The sequence below is a fragment of the Castanea sativa genome, chromosome 6 (genome assembly GCF_040712315.1).
Source record: "Castanea sativa cultivar Marrone di Chiusa Pesio chromosome 6, ASM4071231v1".
Taxonomy (NCBI): Eukaryota; Viridiplantae; Streptophyta; class Magnoliopsida; order Fagales; family Fagaceae; genus Castanea; species Castanea sativa.
Window position 1 is genome coordinate 8929848 of NC_134018.1, and position 22928 is coordinate 8952775.

Below are 22928 nucleotides of genomic sequence, written 5' to 3' on the forward strand. Positions count from 1 at the left end.
AATGAATAATCAAGCCACAACATATAAACAAAACAAAATTCCACCTACAACAAATAAAATGCATACTCAATGGTAGATGGGAATCTCAAATTCTAAAACCAAACCAATTCATAAGTCGTTACCCATAAAATCGAAATCGAATCTTAATCTTGGCCCTAAATTTCAATTGCAAAAAAGAAAAAGAAAAAAAAAAGCTCACAATCCCCAATAAGCTGCAATGATACAGAGAAAATCTATTAACAACCCATTATTATGTAATCATCTATTCATAAAATTAATAAATAAAAGTAAATAATCTATAAGTACTCAAATCCAAAACACTAAGACACACAATAAAAACAATCATACCTTATTCTTTTGAAGGTAATCGATTTTTCTCTTATATTTCTCTATTGTGTAATTATATATATATATATATATATATATATATATATATATATATATATATATTTTTTTTTTTTCAATAATCTATGGGAAGTGAATCATATGATTCACAGTATTTAGTATTGTGGAATTGACTAATCTATGTCTTATTTACATTAAATGTGTCACTTTTTGAAACCGCTCAATCTAAAATTTTATGCTCAGTGTTGCTTGATTTGCTTTGTTGGGTGGTTTTATTTCCTTCCTTTGCGTTTGTAAATATAAGACTTCGAGTCCATTTCCTTTTGTAACCTCTCTCAAGCCCATAGATATTACAACCAAGTAGCCTAAAGCCAGAACTGTTTTGTCAGTCCTACTTAAACTGTGAAGCTTTCCCTCCAAAAAGTAGCTAATGTGGAGATTCTGCATCTAGGAACTTGCAAGATGGAAAAGCACATGGAACCTGATTCCAGATAACACAATCAATCAGCTTTGACCTGAGGAAGAAAAAACAAATGATAAGAGAAAGATTGGAGGGAGAAATAAAAAGTTATCACAATGAACCAATTGCAAATTATCTACCACCTCAAGCATTAGTGCTGCATAATGAAATATTGCAGATACTTGATTTTTTTTAGTATTCTCCCCAAAAAAAATTCCAAATTTTCATTAAAGCAGAAGAGCCCAACAATGTGACATACATCATCCAAAATATGAAGCCTATCAAACTCTAAGATGCATACTATAAGCCAATTAACAATGTGACTATTACCAGACCAAAACCACCTTTCAAACCCATGAAAAACCAGAATAAAAGGCTCCCAATCAGACAGACCAAGGGTACATACAAAAAAATGTACATAACTCTATAGTGGAGGAGAAGCCACTAAGAAAGTCCTCACAAATTTCGTACACAATCATAAATTAATCCCACTTCTATCTTAACAAAAAATACTCCAATGCTAAATAACAAAATGATACCAAAAAGTATAAAAATATACGTTAATATAAAAACATAACTAATGCTTATTCCAGTAGAAAAGCCTTAAAAAATGGACTCAATACCAGGGGGGGGAGAGGGAATACTACCAATAAAATTTTAGACTTTATCCCTAGTAACATACCAACCCCTTTTATCAGCAACATTTTCAAACCAAACTTTCACATAATGTGATTCAGAATCATCCAAAAGTGGAGGTAATCCATAGCATCAAAAGAAGGATTAATGAAAAAAAATAAAAATAAATCAGATTTGTTAATATGATGGACCCAACTTACAAAAGCCAAAAATCTTGAAGAAACAATCCAGCTTTATTTACAATAGAATTTCCCAGCAAATCAATTTATTTTTACTTCTAATTGAAGAAACAATCCAGCTTTATTTACAATGTAATTTTCTAGAAAAATTCATGGCAATATGTACAAATAAGATGACATAAAATAACTTAACAATACATTTAGTTTACTCTTCTTAAATAAAATAAAAATAAAAAACTTAACAATATAATGAAATACATTAAAATTCATAGGGTAATGTAGTACGTCCATTTGTTTGTCTTGCTTGTAAGAGTATGTTATTTATAAAATACATTGAGACATTGGACTTCAAATTGTATTCTTCTTTGATGCAATCTGCTTAGTACCCTTTTGACATTTGAAGCATAATTTCTATCAAATATGTTGGAATTGTTAATGTCAATTAAGAATTTAAGAACAACAATAAAAGCCTCTTGTTACCCCAATTCTTATTACCTTTTACCAAAACCTCGAGTCCTTATGATTAGGGGAAAATACAAAACAAAAGGGATTGAACCCACATAGGGTAACATGATAATTGTAGAGAACAAATGGCGAAAAAGCAAAAGCAACACAGAACAATGCAACTAAACAGAAAAGCAGTGCAGAGCAACCCCAATGAAACTGAACAACACACAGAGTCATAGCAAGAGTAATAGCAAAATTGAAAACAAAAGCCAACACAGTATATCGTCTACCCAACGTCGATATAATCCTAGCCAAAACCCATTAAGCAAATACAACATAGTGTCTCCCCAATGAAACTTAGTCCTTGAAACTTCATCCATCTCAATCGCCAATTTGTTGGCATGCCAAAAATAGTGTATACCATCGATACTCAAGACATTATGAACGCCAACCTAAACCTTGTAAATGGTTTAAAGAGGCAGAATCTTGGGAATGGAAAACAGGTGGTGGTTGGGGATGTTGGAGATGCAGAGGAAGGGTCTAAGGAGAGATTTATGAGGTTTTGAAGGGTTTATTTAAGAGTTGGGCAATGAAGAAGAAATAGAAGACGGATTGGAGGGTTTTGGGCTGCGTTGTTTCGGATAGAAGAAATAGAAGATGGGCACTAATGGTTTTGGCTACATTGTTTCAGATTTTGCGTTGTGATTGTCTTTAAATGGTTCTTTCCTACATGGCAGCATCTCCTAAATTGCAGCTATAGAACAACTAATATTTTGTATCTCAATTATAGTTATACCATCTAAAGAACAATAATTCCTACAACGTTTATTTATTTATTTACAATATAACCAAGGACAGTATAACGGAAAAAACTTAGTTTAAAAGTAAATAAATTTTAAAATTAAAAAGAATCTTCTAAAACAACATAAACAATGTTCAGACATGTGGATAAGGGGTATTTAATCCAAACCTAATCCACAATGTATATTGTTTGTTCTTAGATAGGAAATATTGGCATGAAAATCTACAAAATCACCTCCGCAAAAACAGAAAATGAGAGTATTTAAAATGAATGGTTATGCAGTAATCATAATTATTCAGTTTAGATGGATAAAAATTTTAAATGCAGTCAGCCTCCTACTTTAAGTCTATAAAAATTACAAAATCATAAGACTCACCAAGAAGTGGAGAATAACAGTAAACCCATTGGAAACCACTACAATAACTACCATATACTATAACATCAGAATTTTCTTTTTCTCAAATTTTAAAGGGCTTGCTTGAGTTGATCATTTTGATTTACTGAGATATTAATCAATCCCTTCAGGCAACAAAAATTTGTCATAAGTAGCATAGTTGGTCTAGAATACTGCAAGATATATTGGTAAACAGCCTATTGGGAAGATTCTAGGGATAACCACTCAGGTAGCACCATAACTAATGACCCTATGGAACAATAATAGAGAATTAGGAATCAATAATCATAGAAAGTCATTTTGCAAAAAAAAAAAAAAATTTATTTTGCTTACTAAAGCAAAAACTTAGTGTAACAACATCCTTTATTGCTTGGACAATTTCTAGAACCATGAGTCTAACCTCCTCAATTGTTTTGCCTTGTAACAATGCATAGTTATAATCATTCCCTCCAATTTCTCCAACCATTAGCATGGTTGTTTTAAGCTTTTCAGCACAATTTATCAAACATTAAAAGAAACCCAAAAAAAAACATAGATACTAAATTTAACTTTGTATTATATGCTTAATTCAAACGACCCACCCCTGCAAAATTCTTCCTAAGTCCACCAAAAACCAATGCGGCTTGATCCAAGTAGGGAGAGAAAAGGAACTCTTGTGTTAGAACTGTGAAATTATAGAACGTAACAAACAACTTTCATTATAATATAACTTTGTCAATAATGTTGGTTAATAAGATGGGTCTGAGGATCTGAATTATAACGCATGAAATCAAGTCAAACAAAGAAATTAAATTAACTTGCATTGTGTACATAAAACAGAACAACAAATCATGCATAGTCCTAAAGCACAGAGCAAATGATAAGGATTTTTCTAGACTTAAACATGCATGTGGTATAAACTTATAGTAAGCAATCAGCAAAGAAGAAGCAGCACAATTTAACCCCCCCCCCCCCCACCCCACTCATATTTTATAAATCATATAATAGGTATATTCAAAACAGGATTGGCAGGGTAAAAATTCATCAGTTATAGATGTCTCATTCAAACATGGTTTCTTCATGTGGGCTTGGTAGCAACAAAAGAAGGAAACCATTTAGGCAATAAACATAAAGATAAAAGAAGTAAAAAAAAAAAGTGGGGAAACTATGAACATTAATCTCATGATACCTAACATACACTATACAAATCACATGCATGAACTAATTAAAATACCCTTGTCAATCCCTAGCAAAGATAGGAAAAACCATGGGACTGCAACATCATTCTTAATGAACAAAACATGCAACCAACATGATTTTTTTAAAACTGTGATGAGTAAAGAATAAAACATGTTAACCACGCGAGTTCTTCAACACCACATTATCTTAAAAGTTAAGTTTAAATTTGGGTCAATTGATGTTTTATAAAAAAAAATAGCCTAGACAAAACTAAATCTAACACAAATACCCAAAATAAAATAAATCTCTTAAAGCAACTATTTGATTCTAACCAAAAGACTTTAGTTCAAATGGATTCTAACCCAAATTCTAGACTTTAAAGCCGAATTTGTTATTTTTTATTTAAAAGCTTTACCTGTCGATGGGTGGGAATACTATGTTTCTTCATATTCTAGACTTTAAAGCCGTATTTGTTATTTTTTATTTAAAAGCTTTACCTGCCAATGGGTGGGAATACTATTTTTCTTCTTTCTCGTTGTCCATCTCTTTTCTTTGTGCGTGACTTATAGTTACCGACTTTCTCTTAATGTTGATGTAAGTGCACAATTGCACCCGGACCCAAAGAAGATTATGGGCTCAGGCCCAATGAGCTTTAAACAACGAAATTTGTAGAGTGTGGGCTGTAAATCTAGATTAAAGGTACTGAGAACTTGATAACAGGCTTTGGAGTGCAAACACTAGTAAACAATGAATGATAATTGCAAATGGGTCTCCTCGGACGTGAGCTGATGACTACTTCTTTATTATTTCTCTTTCTTCCTTAAAGATTACAATTCTTAATTTCTTTCTTAGTTCCGGACCCCTTTTTCTTTGGCCTTCACCCCCCTTAAATACTTCTTTTCCTCATGCTTTATCCACGTGTTGCTCAAACCCCCTCCCCTCTAGATATTTCTTTTCTTAGTGCCTTTGAATAGTGACCAGAAGTTTCAGTTCTACTGTTCAGAGGTCACTTCCCCATTAATGCGGCCAGGGGGTAGGTGCAGAGCCTTTAATGTGGAGGTGGCCGCCTTTGCTCTTGGTATTTTTCTAACACCGGTGCATCTAGAAGGTTCAGAGTTTCTCCCTTTTAACCAACAGTCTTTACAGAATTCTGCCTTGACCTTCATAGCAAATCTCCGAGTTCTCTTGGATCTGTCCGAGGAGAAACTCACCCTCGGCTGGATCCTCGGATCCTCGGTGTATGGGCCGATTCGCAGTGCCATCAAATTCTTAGCTTAAGAACATATCGGCCCTCCTTGCTAGAGCCCAAAGGCCCAAATGCCCGCTTGGGTTCTTTTACTCCCCACAATAGCCCCTCAAAACTCTATTTTTCAGTATTCGAGGAGAAAAAGAGGGTTTTGATCCAACGAGAACTTACCCCACACGTTTTGTAAATAACTGCGCATGTGGAGTTCGTTTCGTGTTCTAGAGGATGCCATTTAGTGGTTTTAATTTCAAAAACGCGCGCATTTATTACCGTAAGTTACTCCTTGTCCCCCACGTTCAACGGTGAGATGAGCATCCAACGGCCCTTGTTATTCCTGAAAATTTGGGCGGGACGAATGTAATTTTGAGGCCGCTTCCCGCACATTGTGACGCTTTGGGAACCTGCGCCTTCATTTATTTCTCCAGAGGCTAATCCCATCAAAACATCAGTAATCACCTTTTGTCTGCAAAAATCCGTGGAAATTCGCATAACTTCAAATCTGTAAGTGCTTATTCTTTCTCCTTAACCCATTCTCCTCGGATCCTGTCCTCGGCTCTCATATTAACCATTCTTTCCCTTAAAACTTAGTCTTTCGTTCCTTTCTAATGGGTAGATTTAAGTGTTTAGTTGACACCGCCGCTGGGATGGAAGTTTTCAGAGCTAAGTATCACATTCCCAGCGACGTAGGTTTAAGATACTGCCCGGTGGAAGCTGTGGCTGGGTCTAGGAAAACAGGAGAGGTTATCATTCCCATGATTGCCTTCATAGAAGGTGGGATGACCCTCCCTATGAAAAGCGTGACCAGGGAATACCTCCGCAACCACCGATTGTGCCTCGACCAGTGTGCTCCCAACGTCTTTAGAGTCCTAGGAAGCGTCGATGCTCTAAACGAACAGATGGGTCTAAACCTTACCTGGCACGACGTCGTTTTTATGTACGAGTGCCATAAACTTACCAATGTAGGTTATTACATCAAATCCCGCTCTAATGTAGTTAGGTTAATCTCCTGTCTGCCCAAGTCCAATAAAGGCATGAAGGACGACTACCTCATCGCCTCAGGCAATTGGTACGACGGCCCGCACTGCCCAGTTGAGTGGGGAGATCCAGGTGCGACTTAGGATCTAACTTCCCACCCCACAAATCCATATAAGCATCTTAGAATGTCATTTGCATTTATAAACTGTTTGACTTTGGTTTACCATATGTCTTAAAAGTCTGATCATGTTCGTCTGTCCTTGGTGTCTTTCTTTATAGATAAACAACTCGTGCGCCCCCGCTTGAGTCACTGCAACGTTGCAGATTTGAACCGAGTGCTTCGCTTAGAGGTGTTCGTGAGCGCGAACTTACAACTTAGGGCGGCTCATTTGATACTAGGGTACGACCCTATATCGTCGGACTTCTAGGAGATCGAGAATGCCATTATTGCCGGTGACCGGCGGCGTAGGAGGATTCACGTAGCCAGACCACATTTCCTGGCCGACCACGATCTTCCTGACGCCCCCCACACCATACTGTACTCACAACCGATTGCTGCGATCTCTCTCGCTACGCACTCTCAGACAATTGTTGTCCCAGAGGAGCAGGTGTCCTCGTCGAACACATTGGACGAGGAGATAGAACAATTTCAACTAGAGGACTCCCCACGACCTCGTGGAAACCCGTTCATTGTTCTTTCTGACGAGGAAGAGGAGCCAGCCGAGACCTCTGGGATTGTGGGCCTAGTGATAGCACGTCCAGACGACAGCTCCATTAAGGAAAACATGGACGAGCTTAAGGGCCTTATGACCGCGAGAGGCGCGAGAGTGGCCAAAAAGGGGACGAAGGGGAGCCAAGCTCCCCCAGCCTTGCCACCACCCCCTCCTCCAACCGACCCCAAGCCTCCAGCCGAAGACCCAAAGAAGAAAAGGAAAGTGGAAGCCGAGGGGGCTGGTGGTGAGAAACAAAAGAAATTGAAACAACAGCCAGCGCCGGCCCAGCAGCAGAAGCTGGATAAGGGCAAAGGCCGGGCTCTCTCAGTCGAGAGTGGGGAGGTCAGAGACGTGGCCGAAGTGCGCCGAGCACCGGCTACCTGGTCTCCTGACTTGAGACTGGACGGCGCACCAATTCCCTGCCACTCCAGTATTAGGGCAATCCAACAAGGCCACGCCCACCACTTGGCCGAGGCATTGGAGCGTCCTCTTCTGCTACCCAAGGACATGGAAACCTTGGAGAAGATGGGCCAGCCTCAGTTGTTCCTCTCATTAAAAAGGGATTTAGCTCTGGTAAGTTCCACCCCACACTCGTACTCTAGATTCATTTGTACACACTTTACCATATTTAACCTCCTGACACTTTTGCAGGCCATCCAAAAAGTTTTCACGGCCGAGAAGTTCGTAGAGGATGCTCGGAAGCGTGCTGGGATGGAGCAAGAGCTAAGGCAAGAGGCTGAAAGGTCCCTAAGCCAAGTCCTAGCAGAGAATGGAAAGATCACATCGCGGTTGGCCGATTTAAAAAGAGAGAAGGATGGTGCCGAGGCCAGCTTAAAGTCGATGGAAAACCAAGTAGAGGGGCAACGTAAGCTTCTTCGCCAAAGGGACGACGAGCTCTCTCAAGCCCAACGGGCATGCTCTTACCTGGAGAAGGAGCTTACGCTGGCGAAGGAGGAGGCTCGCGCCCACAAGCACGCACTGGAGGTCGCGAGGAAGGCCAGCTATCAAGAGGGAGTAAAAGCAACGCAAGAACAGTTGACAGAAGCCTTTGCGGCCTTGTGCCAAGAGTACTGTCAACAGGTCTGGGGAGAGGCCATGAATGCAGCAGGGGTTCCTCAAGCTTCCGAGCTGAGGAAGCCCGAAAACATTTGGCTTCCCCTAGACATACAGGAAATAGAAGACCCTCCTGTTGCTGCCTCCCCTGCCCTTCCTCCTGTGGTGCAAGAACTCGTTCCCGATTCTACAGAACCTGAAGGTTCCCATAAAGAGAAGGATGAGCGTGGTGGTGCCGAGAAGGAGCAAATTCAGAACGTGGAGCCCCTCGTTCCTTCAACAAACAAAGGGAAGCAAGCTTTGTCTACCTTTGAGCTGGAACTGAAGAGCACTGAGGCTGGCAGCAGCTCCCTCCAAGACCCCCCCTCCCCAAGCTTAGGGCCTAGCTTAGGACTTTCATGTACTCCCCTTTTTTTTTTTTTGATGATGTAAATAATTAATGAAGAACAATTTTATTCAACTTTCACTCATGCCGTACTTGTTTTACTTTATTCTTTTTGTGCTTGTCATGAAATTTCTCACTAATACATGGTTAAAGGAAGAACAGTATAAACAAATCTAACTCCAGGAGTTACACAATTATAACCTCTAAACAACTATGCGCATATTTGCTTTGCAAAGTAGAATATTTAAGAACCTGATAGAGATTAAGTTAGTTGAATATTAAACAATGCCTTAGTTAAAAAAACTCATATGATGGTTAAACTTTTATAATCTGAGGTATTACTTTCAGTAGGATGTAAGGTCCGAGGGCTATTCCTTACAAAAATTTGTTTGACACTTAAAGATATAGAACTTAAGATCTAAGTTAATGAATGGTAAGATACTGATTTCCACAAAGCGTGTGATAAGAATAAGAACAGTGACTAACGTGCTGTTTAACAAATGAGAAAATATCAATTTCCACAAGGTTTGTGGTCCGAGGACCATACTTAACCATGTCTCTGTTTGACACTTAAGAATAGTAACTTCAAATGTTAATTTCCCCAAAGTAGAAGGTCCGAGGACCCGACATAACTAAGGTTCTGTTTAACAAATGATAAGATATCAATTTTCACAAGGTTTGTGGTCTGAGGACCATACTTAACCAAGTTTCTGTTTGACACTTAAGAATAGTAACTTCAAATGTTAATTTCTCCAAAGTAGAAGATCCGAGGACTCGGCATAACTAAGGTTCTGTTTAACAAATGATAAGATATCAATTTCCACAAGGTTTGTGGTCCGAGGACCATACTTAACCAAGTTTCTATTTGACACTTAAGAATAGTAACTTCAAATGTTAATTTCCCCAAAGTAGAAGGTCCGAGGACCCGGCATAACTAAGGCTCTATTTAACAAATGATAAGATATCAATTTCCACAAGGTTTGTGGTCCGAGGACCATACTTAACCAAGTTTCTGTTTGACACTTAAGAATAGTAACTTCAAATGTTAATTTCCCCAAAGTAGAAGGTCCGAGGACCCCGCATAACTAAGGTTCTGTTTAACAAATGATAAGATATCAATTTCCACAAGGTTTGTAGTCCGAGGACCATACTTAACCAAGTTTCTGTTTGACACTTAAGAATAGTAACTTCAAATGTTAATTTCCCCAAAGTAGAAGATCCGAGGACCCGGCATAACTAAGGTTCTGTTTAACAAATGATAAGATATCAATTTTCACAAGGTTTGTGGTCCGAGGACCATACTTAACCAAGTTTCTGTTTGACACTTAAGAATAGTAACTTCAAATGTTAATTTTCCCAAAGTAGAAGGTCCGAGGACCCGGCATAACTAAGGTTCTGTTTAACAAATGATAAGATATCAATTTCCACAAGGTTTGTAGTCCGAGGACCATACTTAACCAAGTTTCTGTTTGACACTTAAGAATAGTAACTTCAAATGTTAATTTCCCCAAAGTAGAAGATCCGAGGACCCGGCATAACTAAGGTTCTGTTTAACAAATGATAAGATATCAATTTTCACAAGGTTTGTGGTCCGAGGACCATACTTAACCAAGTTTCTGTTTGACACTTAAGAATAGTAACTTCAAATGTTAATTTCCCCAAAGTAGAAGGTCCGAGGACCCGGCATAACTAAGGTTCTGTTTAACAAATGATAAGATATCAATTTTCACAAGGTTTGTAGTCCGAGGACCATACTTAACCAAGTTTCTGTTTGACACTTAAGAATAGTAACTTCAAATGTTAATTTCCCCAAAGTAGAAGGTCCGAGGACCCGGTATAACTAAGGTTCTGTTTAACGAATGATAAGATATCAATTTCCACAAGGTTTGTGGTCCGAGGACCATACTTAACTAAGTTTCTGTTTGACACTTAAGAATAGTAACTTCAAATGTTAATTTCCCCAAAGTAGAAGGTCCGAGGACCCGGCATAACTAAGGTTCTGTTTAACAAATGATAAGATATCAATTTCTACAAGGTTTGTGGTCCGAGGACCATACTTAACCAAGTTTCTGTTTGACACTTAAGAATAGTAACCGCAAGCCCCTGAGGTATTTATAACTTTGAACTACTAACTAACAAAAACACATTTTATTAATAATAATACCTTCGAAGGTTATTTACATTCCAAGAGCGTGGTACAATTCTTTCATCTAGGTCAGCTAGCCGATACGACTCTATGCCTGCTACTGAAACAATGCGATAGGGGCCTTCCCAGTTTGGTCCTAGCTTACCCCAGGCTGGGTTCTTAGAAGTGCCCACAACCTTTCTTAGTACAAGATCCCCGGGTGCGAGTGGCCTTAGCTTCACGTGGGCATCATATCCCCGTTTAAGCTTCTGTTGATAATAAGCCATTTGGACCATAGCTGCCTCGCGCCGTTCCTCAATTAAATCAAGACCTTTCTCTAGGAGGCCATCATTATTCTCCGGGCTAAAAGAACTCGTCTTCAGGGTGGGAAAACCTGATTCCAGAGGTATCACTGCCTCGGCTCCATAAGTCATAGAGAATGGCGTTTCTCCCGTGGACCTGCGCGGTGTAGTCTGATACGTCCAGAGAACATGTGGGAGTTCTTCTACCCACTTGCCTTTTGCATCGTCCAACCTTTTCTTGAGCCCACTGACTATGACCTTGTTAACGGCCTCGGCTTGCCCATTTCCCTGAGGATAAGCTAGGGTGGAGTACCTATTTATGATGCCCATATCACCACAATATTTCTTAAAAGCCTTGCTATCGAATTGAACGCCATTGTCTGAGATAAGTGTGTGTGGTATACCGAATCTGGTGATGATATTTTTCCAGACAAACTTCTTGGAATCAACGTCTTTGATATTTGTTAAGGGCTCAGCCTCAACCCATTTAGTGAAATAGTCTGTCCCCACGAGGAGCCATCTTTTGTTTCCTGCAGCTCTCGGAAATGGCCCCACTATGTCCATTCCCCATTGTGCAAAAGGCCAAGGACTGGAGAGAGGGTTGAGAACCCCACCAGGTTGATGAATGTTAGGGGCAAACCTCTGGCATTGATCACATTTTCGAGCATAGTCCTGAGCCTCCCTCTGCATATTGGGCCACCAATAACCCTAAGTCAGAGCTCTGTGGGCTAAAGATCTTCCCCCAGTGTGGCTCCCACAAATCCCTTCATGCAGTTCTTCCAGAAGTGCTTCCGTTGAGTCAGGGTGCACACACAATAAGTACGGTCCTGAGAAGGATCGTTTATACAGTTTCTGGTCCTCGGACAACTAGAAACGTGGTGCCTTTCGACGTATCTTATCTGCTTCAGACTTGTCCTCAAAAAGGATGTCGTTCTTAAGAAAAGATATAACCGGGTCAATCCAACTAGGTCCAGGCCTTATTAAATGAATGCAAGCTGCGTGGACAACGGTAAGAGTTGGCTCTAGCAAATCCTCCACGAGGATAATCCTGGGTAAACCCTGAGCCGAAGACGTTGCTAACGTAGCCAAAGAATCTGCATGGGTGTTTCCACTCCTAAAAATGTGAGCTAAGACGAAGGAGTCAAATTCAGCTTGCTGACGCTTGACCTGGGCCAAATATTCCTGCATTCTTGGGTCCCTAGCCTCCATGGTCCCCGTGACCTGGCCGACCACTAACTGAGAGTCCGAGAACGCATGGACTTCCTTTCCACCCATCCTATGTACCATGTTCATGCCCACCAGGACTGCTTCGTACTCGGCTTCATTATTAGTAGCCAAGAATGACAGCTTTAGAGATTTTTTGAAGACAACTCCCTCAGGGGATATCAGAACAAGTCCGACACCAGACCCTCTCTGATTAGCTGCCCCATCGGCATACATTTTCCAAGTCAGAGGTGCTGCGGCTGTGATCACACCAACTGATTTTCCATCCATGTGTGCTTCTTTCAGAGTTTCTTCTAACAATGGTTCGGTAAACTCTGCCACCAAGTCAGCAAGGACTTGGCCCTTCACGGAGGTGCGAGGCCTGTATTTAACATCAAAGGCTCCCAAAATGGTTCCCCATTTTGCCACCCTGCCAGAGTAATCGGCGCTGCGTAACACCGCCTTGAGAGGCAATTGGGTCAGAACCACCATAGTGTGAGACTGAAAATAATGAGGAAGCTTACGCGTGGCATGAACTATGGCCAGAAGTGCTTTCTCCAAGGGTAGATAGCGCACCTCGGCCTCATTCAAAGACTTACTAACGTAGTAGACCGATCTTTGCACCCCGTTTTCATCCCTTATAAGGACCAGGCTAACTGCGTGGACGGCCACTGCTAGATAAGCAAATAAAACCTCGTCCGCCTCGGGGCGAGACAAAATGGGTGGCCGAGAAAGATATTACTTAAGCTGTTGGAAGGCTAACACGCAGTCCTCGGTCCATTGAAACCCCTTCCATTTATTCAACAATTGGAAGAAAGGGCGGCATCGGTCAGCTGACCGAGAGATAAACCTACTTAGTGCGGCAAGCATTCCGGTCAATTTCTGGATTTCTTTTGGGTTCCGAGGCGGCTGCAAATCCTGAATAGCCTTGACCTGTGCTGGGTTTACCTCTATGCCTCTATGAGTAATCATATATCCCAAGAACTTTCCAGATCCCACGCCAAAAGAGCACTTTGAAGCGTTAAGGCGCAACTTGTACTTTCTTAGCACCTGGAAGGTGTCGGCCAGATCTTTGACGTGTGAAGGTATTGTATTACTCTTCACCACCATATCATCCACATATACCTCAATAGTCTTCCCTAGTTGCTGTTTGAACATTCTAGTCATCATTCTTTGGTAGGTAGCCCCAGCATTCTTCAACCCAAACGGCATGACCTTATAGTGGTAGTTCCCTGTTGGAGTAATGAAAGCAGTCTTCTCTTGATCCTCCAATGCCAGTGGAATCTTATGGTAACCTTGGAAGGCATCCAAAAAACTCATACGAGGATGTCCGATAGTGGCATCCATAAGTTGATCAATACGCGGCATTGGGAACGAATCCTTGGGGCAGGCCTTGTTCAGATCTGTGAAGTCCACACATACTCTCCACGTTCCATTCTTCTTTTTAACCACAACCGTATGCACCAACCATTCGGGGTAGAAAACTTCTTTAATAGCCCCAGCCCTCTTGAGTTTGAGCACCTCTTCCTTCACAGCCTCGGAATGTTCTCTAGAAGAACGCCGAGGTGGCTGCCTTCTCAGAACAATGGCAGGGTTGACATTTAAATGATGACAAATGAAGCTCGGGTCTACGCCGGGAGCCTCATAAGGGTCCCACGCAAAAATATCAATATTGTCTTTCAGAAATTCCAACAACTCCATCTTCTCCTGGTGTGGCAAACGTATGCCAACTTGGAAGAACCTCTCTGGGTCATCCGCTATCAAAAACTTCTCTAACTCCTCACAAACTGCCTCCTCTCCTATCACCGCTCCAGGTGCATCCGGAGCTGTTAATTGCTATGAGTCTTGGATAAGCAAAGCCGACGACTCGACTTCTGTCTGATGAAGCACTGCGGCCGATATGCATTGCCTGGCCACCGATTGGCTGCCGAGGATCTCTTCAACATATTCCCCAGAGGGGAACTTAACCTTAACATGCAAGGTGGAGGAGACGGCTCCCAGAGCGTGCAGCCAGGGCAGGGCGAGGATGGCTGTATATGGGGAGTACGCGTCGACCACTATGAAATCCACCTCAATCATTTCTGAGCTGGATTGAACGGGCAAACGAATCTGTCCCTTCGGCACAAAGGCCCTTCCTTCAAAGCTTATGAGTGGTGAGTTATAAGGAGTAAGATCTTCCAACTTCAACCTTAGTCCTTTAAACAAATCAGGGTACATGATATCAGCACCACTGCCCTGATCAATCATCACCCTCTTCACATCATAATTCCCTATCCTGAGAGTGACCACAAGAGCATCATCATGGGGTTGAATGGTACCAACCTTATCCTCCTCCGAAAATCCTAAGACAGGTAAAGTCCCCTTCAACCTCTTCGGCCTGCAGCCTGCCTCCTCGGCCTGAGAATGGGAAACCGCCATCACCCTAGTGGGACCTGAGCCGGTCCTACCAGGTGCAGCGAAGATAACGTTAATTGTTCCCAATGCCGGCCGAGATGGATTATTCCTTTGATTATTTGAGCCGGATTGACTGCCCTGCCCACTAGGTTGACACAAGTGCTGCTTCAGTTTTCCTTCACTGACAAGTTGCTCCAAGTGGTTCCAAAGGGTTCGACAGTTCTCGGTAGTGTGGCCACGTCCTGATGGTACTGACAAAAGAGGTTCTGATTCCTCTTAGCGGGGTCTCCTGCCATCTTACCAAGCCACCTGAAGAAGGGCTCCTTACGAACTTTCTCCAGTAATTGGTGTACTGGTTCTTGGAACACAGTGTTCACGGTCTGAGGTGCTGCCGAGACGGACTGCCCGATGTAATCTCTCCTTGGCTTGTTGTTGTGGTATCTGTCCGACCTGAAATCCCTTTTATCCTGCGGGATAACCTTCTCCTTACCCTTTCCTTGCTGCTGGTCTTCCTCCACCCTTTTGTATTCATCAATACGATCCATGAGGCGACGTACGCTGTGGACGGGCTTTTTGGTCAAGGACTTCCTCAAATCGTGATCAGTAGGAAGGCCTACCTTAAAGGTATTGAGCGCCACCTCATCAAAATCACCATCTATCTCGTTAAACATCTCCCAGTACCGGTCGGAGTATGCCTTCAACGTCTCCTCTTCCCTCATGGTCATGGATAACAGCGAGTCCAATGGCCGAGGCACTCTACTACACGTGATAAACCGCGAAGCGAATGCTCTAGTAAGCTCCCCGAACGAACCTACAGACCCTGATTTAAGGCCGTTGAACCACCTTATAGCAACAGGTCCCAAGCTAGAGGGGAAAACTTTACACATCAGGGTCTCGTTATAAGAGTGCACCGCCATCCTCTGGTTAAAGTGACTAACATGCTCCATTGGATCAGTACGGCCATTGTAGATGGTAAAGGTGGGCTGGGTAAACCTCCTGGGGAGCCTCCCCCTCTCAATCCTCCGTGAGAATGGAGATTTGGAGAGTTGGTGTAACGCCCAACTCATGGCATCATTCCCCAAGCCCCTGGAAGGAAGTTTCTTGCGTCTGCGAGCTGGCGGGTCGTCCTCCTCACAAGAGGACATTGCGCTGGGGGATGAGCATGACCTCGAGCTGTAACTACCTCCTCGGACCTCCCCTGAAGAAGGATCAGATGAGGACGGTGAAGACTTACGTCTGGCGCGGCGCAGCTTTCTTTTCAAACGATTAATCTCCTTCTGCATGGCTTTAGCACCATCCTCGTGGGTGGTGCTACCCCCGCCATGAGTATGGCTAGCCCTAGGGTATTCTATATGGACACTGCCCTCACGATCCCTTTGACGCTCAAGACGCTCGAAAAGATCCTCAGGTTGTAATCCTTGAGACTCTGCATGGTGTGAGCCTAGGCCTGCCATAGTATCTTAGCTCCTTTTCTGACTAGATTCCCACAGACGGCGCCAATTGTAAGTGCACAATTGCACCTGGACCCAAAGAAGATTATGGGCTCAGGCCCAATGAGCTTTAAACAACGAAATTTGTAGAGTGTGGGCTGTAAATCTAGATTAAAGGTACTGAGAACTTGATAACAGGCTTTGGAGTGCAAACACTAGTAAACAATGAATGATAATTGCAAATGGGTCTCCTCGGACATGAGCCGAGGACTACTTCTTTATTATTTCTCTTTCTTCCTTAAAGATTACAATTCTTAATTTCTTTCTTAGTTCCGGACCCCTTTTTCTTTGGCCTTCACCCCCCTTAAATACTTCTTTTCCTCATGCTTTATCCACGTGTTGCTCAAACCCCCTCCCCTCTAGATATTTCTTTTCTTAGTGCCTTTGAATAGTGACCAGAAGTTTCAGTTCTACTGTTCAGGGGTCACTTCCCCATTAATGCGGCCAGGGGGGTAGGTGCAGAGCCTTTAATGTGGAGGTGGCAGCCTTTGCTCTTGGTATTTTTCTAACACCGGTGCATCTAGAAGGTTCAGGGTTTCTCCCTTTTAACCAACAGTCTTTACAGAATTCTGCCTTGACCTTCATAGCGAATCTCCGAGTTTTCTTGGATTTGTTCGAGGAGAAACTCACCCTCGGCTGGATCCTCGGATCCTCGGTGTATGGGCCGATTCGCAGTGCCATCAAATTCTTAGCTTAAGAACATATCGGCCCTCCTTGCTAGAGCCCAAAGGCCCAAATGCCCGCTTGGGTTCTTTTACTCCCCACAGTTGATTCTAAATGTTGTGGTCTCTTTATATGTAAACAGCGAAAGGTTGTCAGTCATAAGGTTTAAGCAAAAACAATCAAACCAAAATAGTCAAAATACCTTAATCTCAGCCAAATATGTATAGCAAAAATAATCTCAGGCCTAAATAATATTTAACGCCAATTTCTTTCTCAAAAAGTAAAAAATGTTTTACAAAATCAAAACTCATTGATAGCAAGTCAGCGAGAGACCGGACGATCAATGGGTTAAGCAATATGTTTTTTTTTTTTTTAAATCTTTTGACTATAGCAGCATTAAAGTATGCATTCCTCACTGTCTGCAGCATTGAACAATGTTTCAAAAAGAAACAATTTTAATCCACCTAGCTGCTCACCTTCTTGGTTTCCTACCAAGCCCACCTATAAGCATATGAACTCCCCATCTAATGAGAAGTGACATCATTCAACTTGTAAATCTAGGATTAAGCGGGATGCTTATTAATACAAAGTGTAATGTAAGGTGAAAACATTAAACTTTTGGGCTCTATAGATTTAATCAAAAGAACAAAATAATTTATTATCATACCTTGTATTCTTGTTTTTGTTAACATTGTAGATGTTTGGATGGGTTGTGGTTGTGGTTGTGGTTGTGGCTCATGACCAGTTGTTCCTATTATGGCTCTCTCTGGTTCAAGGTTTTTGAGGGTTTGGTTTCGGGGGAAAATAGGCTAAAAGGAGCATTCTGTTGCAGATCAAGCCAAATGTTACAAATTGAAAAGTCATTTCAGTTTTTGTTACAGAAGATAGTAATAATTTAACCCACATACAACTAAATTTGACACAGATATGGAAAACAAAAGCAACTCTTAACAAAATTAATTCCTATATCATATTTGTCACCTAACTTAAAATAAATAGATAGAACAAAATTACCGGTAATGGTTCTGAAAGTATGACAGTGGCAGAAGACAGAGAAGGCAGTGGCAGGGCCATCAAATTTCTCTCTCATTGCATGACAGGCTCTTTCTCTGTATATTGATCAGTGAAATAGATTTTTGTTTTACTACAGTGAAATGGTGCAATAAGCAACCCATGTCATGCCATAATGTTTGTTATCATCCGCAATTATGTATGCAAGCTCATCAACATTAGTCCAATTACAATTTCCACCCAAAAAATAAAATTAAAGGCAGAATGAAAATCAAAGTCAGCCATACCCAAAAAAATTATTTAAAAAAAAAAAAAAAACTTTAAACTCCAAGCAACCATATTCATTCCAGTGTTGGTACATAGGAAAAGGAAAAACGAAAAGAAACTTTAACTTTTCAGACTTACCGTCTCTCTATCGTCCTCTCTCCTTCTGTATCAGCTTATTCCAAATGGTTATTTAAAGAATCTTCAAATGATGTAATGATCATTCTCTTGTGACTCTAAACTGACTTGGTGGCAGAAATCTAAGTGGACAAGTTTGCACTCTGATGCAGAGAAGAAACAGAACATAGTGCAAACTGCAAAGCAGATCGGCAAGTAAGGGTTTTTCTTTTGGCCATTTGTGTTTAACGAATGGAAACAGCGGATGCTTTTGTCTAACGTTTGGTTGAGTCTTTTAATTTTTTTTTATTTATAGTAAGAGGCTTTCAAACGGTGTTGTGGAAGTAAAAGTAAAAATTTTAAGATTAATCAACGAATGAGATTATTAAAAACTAAAAAAAGAGGGATAAAAAATTGAACGAATCACACCTAGATTCTTCAATTGGGATATGATTCCAATATCTTCAATCATCTATCCTGGTGATCGCTAACCCTTTTGAAGCAATGGACAAACAAACACCAGCCGTTCTTTTATGCAGCCAAACTCTCTGCATAAAGCCAATTTTTCAACAAATCCAGCAGAAACAAATCCATATCAAGTAAATCATATAATATGAATAATCCAAACAGCAAATAAGCTAGAGAACCATATCAGGGAGGAACCAAAACTTTATCATAACAAAACCAAATAATTTTATTCCCCTCTCAATTAATTAAAATAAAATCTAAGATTTCTAAATTAAAATTTATTTTCTTTCCCTCATTTTCTCAAAACCCAATAAACGAAAACCCCATCATAGGGTCATATTTATTTCCTAATAAAAGAAAACCCCATCACAACCAATGAAAAACCATATCTAAAAACTTGAAACTTTTAATTGTCACACACTTTCTCAGAACTCAAATAGAAAACAAACACACACAGAGAGATAGAGAGAGCAATACCTTAGTAGAATCATCGAACACTTTCCGAAGAAGAACTTCATAATTTGAGGGCAACTTCAATTCCCAGAATCAGGGCCACGCAGTCCTCTGGTAAATCACCCAAATTGGGAGAAAATAGAAGAGAAACAGGTGTGAATTGTCAAAGAAGGATCTGCGAATAGTTTTATACAATTTGAAACGGAAATTGAATAAAAAAAAAAAGCATGCCTACCTTTTGAAATGTCTGTTGTTGCAGAGAAGGAATGGGATAGCGTCTGAATCGTCTGTTGTGCTTCCTTTTGGAATTTATTTTTTCCTCCGTTTGTTGGTTTGGAATGGAACATGCAAGCAATAAGACACGAAACAAAAAAAAAAAACGTTTGATGAGAGGAAGATTATGTATCGACAAATAGGATAACTACCTATTTAAAATTCAGAAACAGAACATAGTGCAAACTACAAAGCAGATCGGCAAGTAAGGGTTTTTCTTTTGGCCATTTGTGTTTAACGAATGGAAACAACGGATGCTTTTGTCTAATGTTTGGTTGAGTCTTTTAATTTTTTTTTATTTATAGTAAGAGGCTTTCAAACGGTGTTGTGGAAGTAAAAGTAAAAATTTTAAGATTAATCAACGAATGAGATTATTAAAAACTAAAAAAAGAAGGATAAAAAATTGAACGAATCACACCTAGATTCTTCAATTGGGATATGATTCCAATATCTTCAATCATCTATCCTGGTGATTGCTAACCCTTTTGAAGCAATGGACAAACAAACACCAGCCGTTCTTTTATGCAGCCAAACTCTCTGCATAAAGCCAATTTTTCAACAAATCCAGCAGAAACAAATCCATATCAAGTAAATCATATAATATGAATAATCCAAACAGCAAATAAGCCAGAGAACCATATCAGGGAGGAACCAAAACTTTATCATAACAAAACCAAATAATTTTATTCCCCTCTCAATTAATTAAAATAAAATCTAAGATTTCTAAATTAAAATTTATTTTCTTTCCCTCATTTTCTCACAACCCAATAAACGAAAACCCCATCACAAGGTCATATTTATTTCCTAATAAACGAAAACCCCATCACAACCAATGAAAAACCATATCTAAAAACTTGAAACTTTTAATTGTCACACACTTTCTCAGAACCCAAACAGAAAACAAACACACACAGAGAGATAGAGAGAGCAATACCTTAGTAGAATCATCGAACACTTTCCGAAGAAGAACTTCATAATTTGAGGGCAACTTCAATTCCTAGAATCAGGGCCACGCAGTCCTTTGGTAAATCACCCAAATTGGGAGAAAATAGAAGAGAAACAGGTGTGAATTGTCAAAGAAGGATCTGCGAATAGTTTTATACAATTTGAAACGGAAATTGAATAAAAAAAAAGCATGCCTACCTTCTGAAATGTCTGTTGTTGCAGAGAAGGAATGGGATAGCGTCTGAATCGTCTGTTGTGCTTCCTTTTGGAATTTATTTTTTCCTCCGTTTATTGGTTTGGAATGGAACATGCAAGCAATAAGACACGAAACAAAAAAAAAAAAAAAAAAACGTTTGATGAGAGGAAGATTATGTTTGTTGGTTGGAAAATGCTGTTATGATCTGCTTCTATATGGAGTTTTAGAGAAAAGATGGAAGTCAGAGTGAGTCTGAACTTTTGATCGGGAAATATGGCATTCGGGTTTTTGGGTGTGTGTTTGCTTTTTATAAGTGGGTTTGTGTTTTTATATGACTCTCCTAAAACAGTGTACCGTACGGTTTTTTTAAAGAATAAATTGTAGACGTGGCAGCATTTTAAGTGGCTTTTTTTTCCTAATGTGGCAGGGTCTAAAAAGTCAAGCATTGTAAAGTACGACTATTTTTAAAAAAACTGTATACGTGTTTGAATTTTAAATAGGTAGTTATCCTATTTGTCAATACTTCCTTAAATGTAGGAACCAAGTTTCTCTCAGCTTCGTCTATTATATATAATATATATATATATATATATATATATATATATATATTGATTCATGAGACTCAACAAATATATATCATTTTTAATTTCAATAGGATTTAAATTTTACTAGCCTTTGAGCACACACTCACGCACGTGCTAAGAGGCTCTTCTATTTTTTGGGTAAGGGTTAATTTAGAGCATTAATTATAATTTGGGATTACTACATTTTTCAATCACAAAAAAAAAACTTAGGGGTGTGATACGTATTATGTGCGGTGAAATAATTTTTCATCACATCCCTAGGTTTTTTTTTGTGATTGAAAAATGTAGTAATCTCAAATTATAATAAATGCTTTAAATTAACCCTTACCCAAAAAATAGAAGAGCCTCTGGCGTGCTTAGAGGCTAGTAAGGTACATGAGTAAATTAATAAGTTTTTTGTTAAAGGAAATGCTCCTAGAAATATCCTAAAATTTAGGAACTACACATCCACGTTTTTTTTTTTTTTTTTTTTTTTTTTTTTTTTTTTTTTTTTTATAACTTTTATGTATGGCAGTTATAATTTTTTTCTAATTCTAAAATGTATTGAGTAAATCCTAAAATTTACCCATTTTCTAAACATCCATAACATAAGTAAATAAAAGCTTAAATTTTAAATTTTATGGCAGGAGATACAGGTTTCTTTTGGTGTTGTTGTTCTTTTTTAAAAAATTTAATAACATTTATCAATTTTTGTTTAATCCAAAATTTTAGTTTTTAAGTCCTAAAAGTTAGCCACTTACTACACATCCATAACAAAAGTTAAAAATAGTTTAAATTTCAAATATATCAACAACATCAACAACCTTTAAAACTGAGAAAAATGTACGTAACATTTTTTATGAAGTAGTAAATTAATACTTATGGAAAAAAATTTAAATTGAATTTCACATAGAATTATACAAATGATAAATATTGTTTCTATTACGAAAGAAATTTTTTTACAACAATTTCTTAGCTAACAACCACTTTATGTGAGGTTTAATACATATAATAGTTTTTGTAAAGTCTTTCACCCGAACTTATCTAATATTTCATTCCAATGACTCCTCAATGCAATCCAAAAAATTTGTACGTATGTCAACTTGAGAGAGATAAAAGAATTAGGGTTAAACCAAGTATTTTTAAAAAAAAAAATTAATCAACAAACCAAAGTTAGAATTTAACTCTATCATGAACTCATTAAAATCTAATCACCACATCATCAACTATTTAAATAAATAACTAAATAAATAAAATAAAATGTAACGCCAAAAACATATACAATGATGGTAAAAAAAAAAAACTAAACAACTTTAACGCCAAAAACACTAAAAGAGAATCAAATAAACACCAATTAACTTCATATCAGAGGAGAAAGTGAATAATTAATTTTTTTTTATTTATTAAAAGTGAGATCTATCAACCTAGATTGGAAATGTAAGCCTCAGAAGTTTATTTGTAGGCTGTTCCTTGTAGAGAAAGAAAAATATGTGTCCATTAATTTTTTTTTTAAAAAAAAGGAGAGAGAAAGAGAAATAGATGTCCATTAAAAAAAGAAAAGAAAAAAAAAGGAGAGAAATAAGTCAATCCGTGGGGTTGGTGACTTTTATGGGACAAGTCCTCAATTTGAGGAAGATATCTATGAGTAGTTTTGGTTAATTTTAAAAT

At 39.3% G+C, this 22928-nt stretch overlaps 1 long non-coding RNA gene across 4 annotated transcripts; it reads right to left on the reverse strand.

Annotated features, from left to right (window-relative positions):
• Positions 1-435: 435 nt before the first annotated feature.
• On the reverse strand, positions 436-20990 carry LOC142638900 (uncharacterized). 4 transcript variants are annotated; one of them, XR_012845087.1, is made up of 9 exons: positions 20700-20990; positions 20491-20575; positions 19519-20093; positions 19308-19394; positions 18792-18910; positions 18387-18559; positions 17985-18079; positions 17638-17793; positions 436-860 (listed from the first exon to the last, which is right to left on the reverse strand). It is a non-coding gene; the product is annotated as an uncharacterized LOC142638900 (long non-coding RNA). The 4 variants fall into 4 exon arrangements; XR_012845085.1 differs by lacking the exon at positions 17638-17793 and having other exon boundaries at positions 20491-20553; XR_012845084.1 differs by lacking the exon at positions 17638-17793.
• Positions 20991-22928: the final 1938 nt, after the last annotated feature.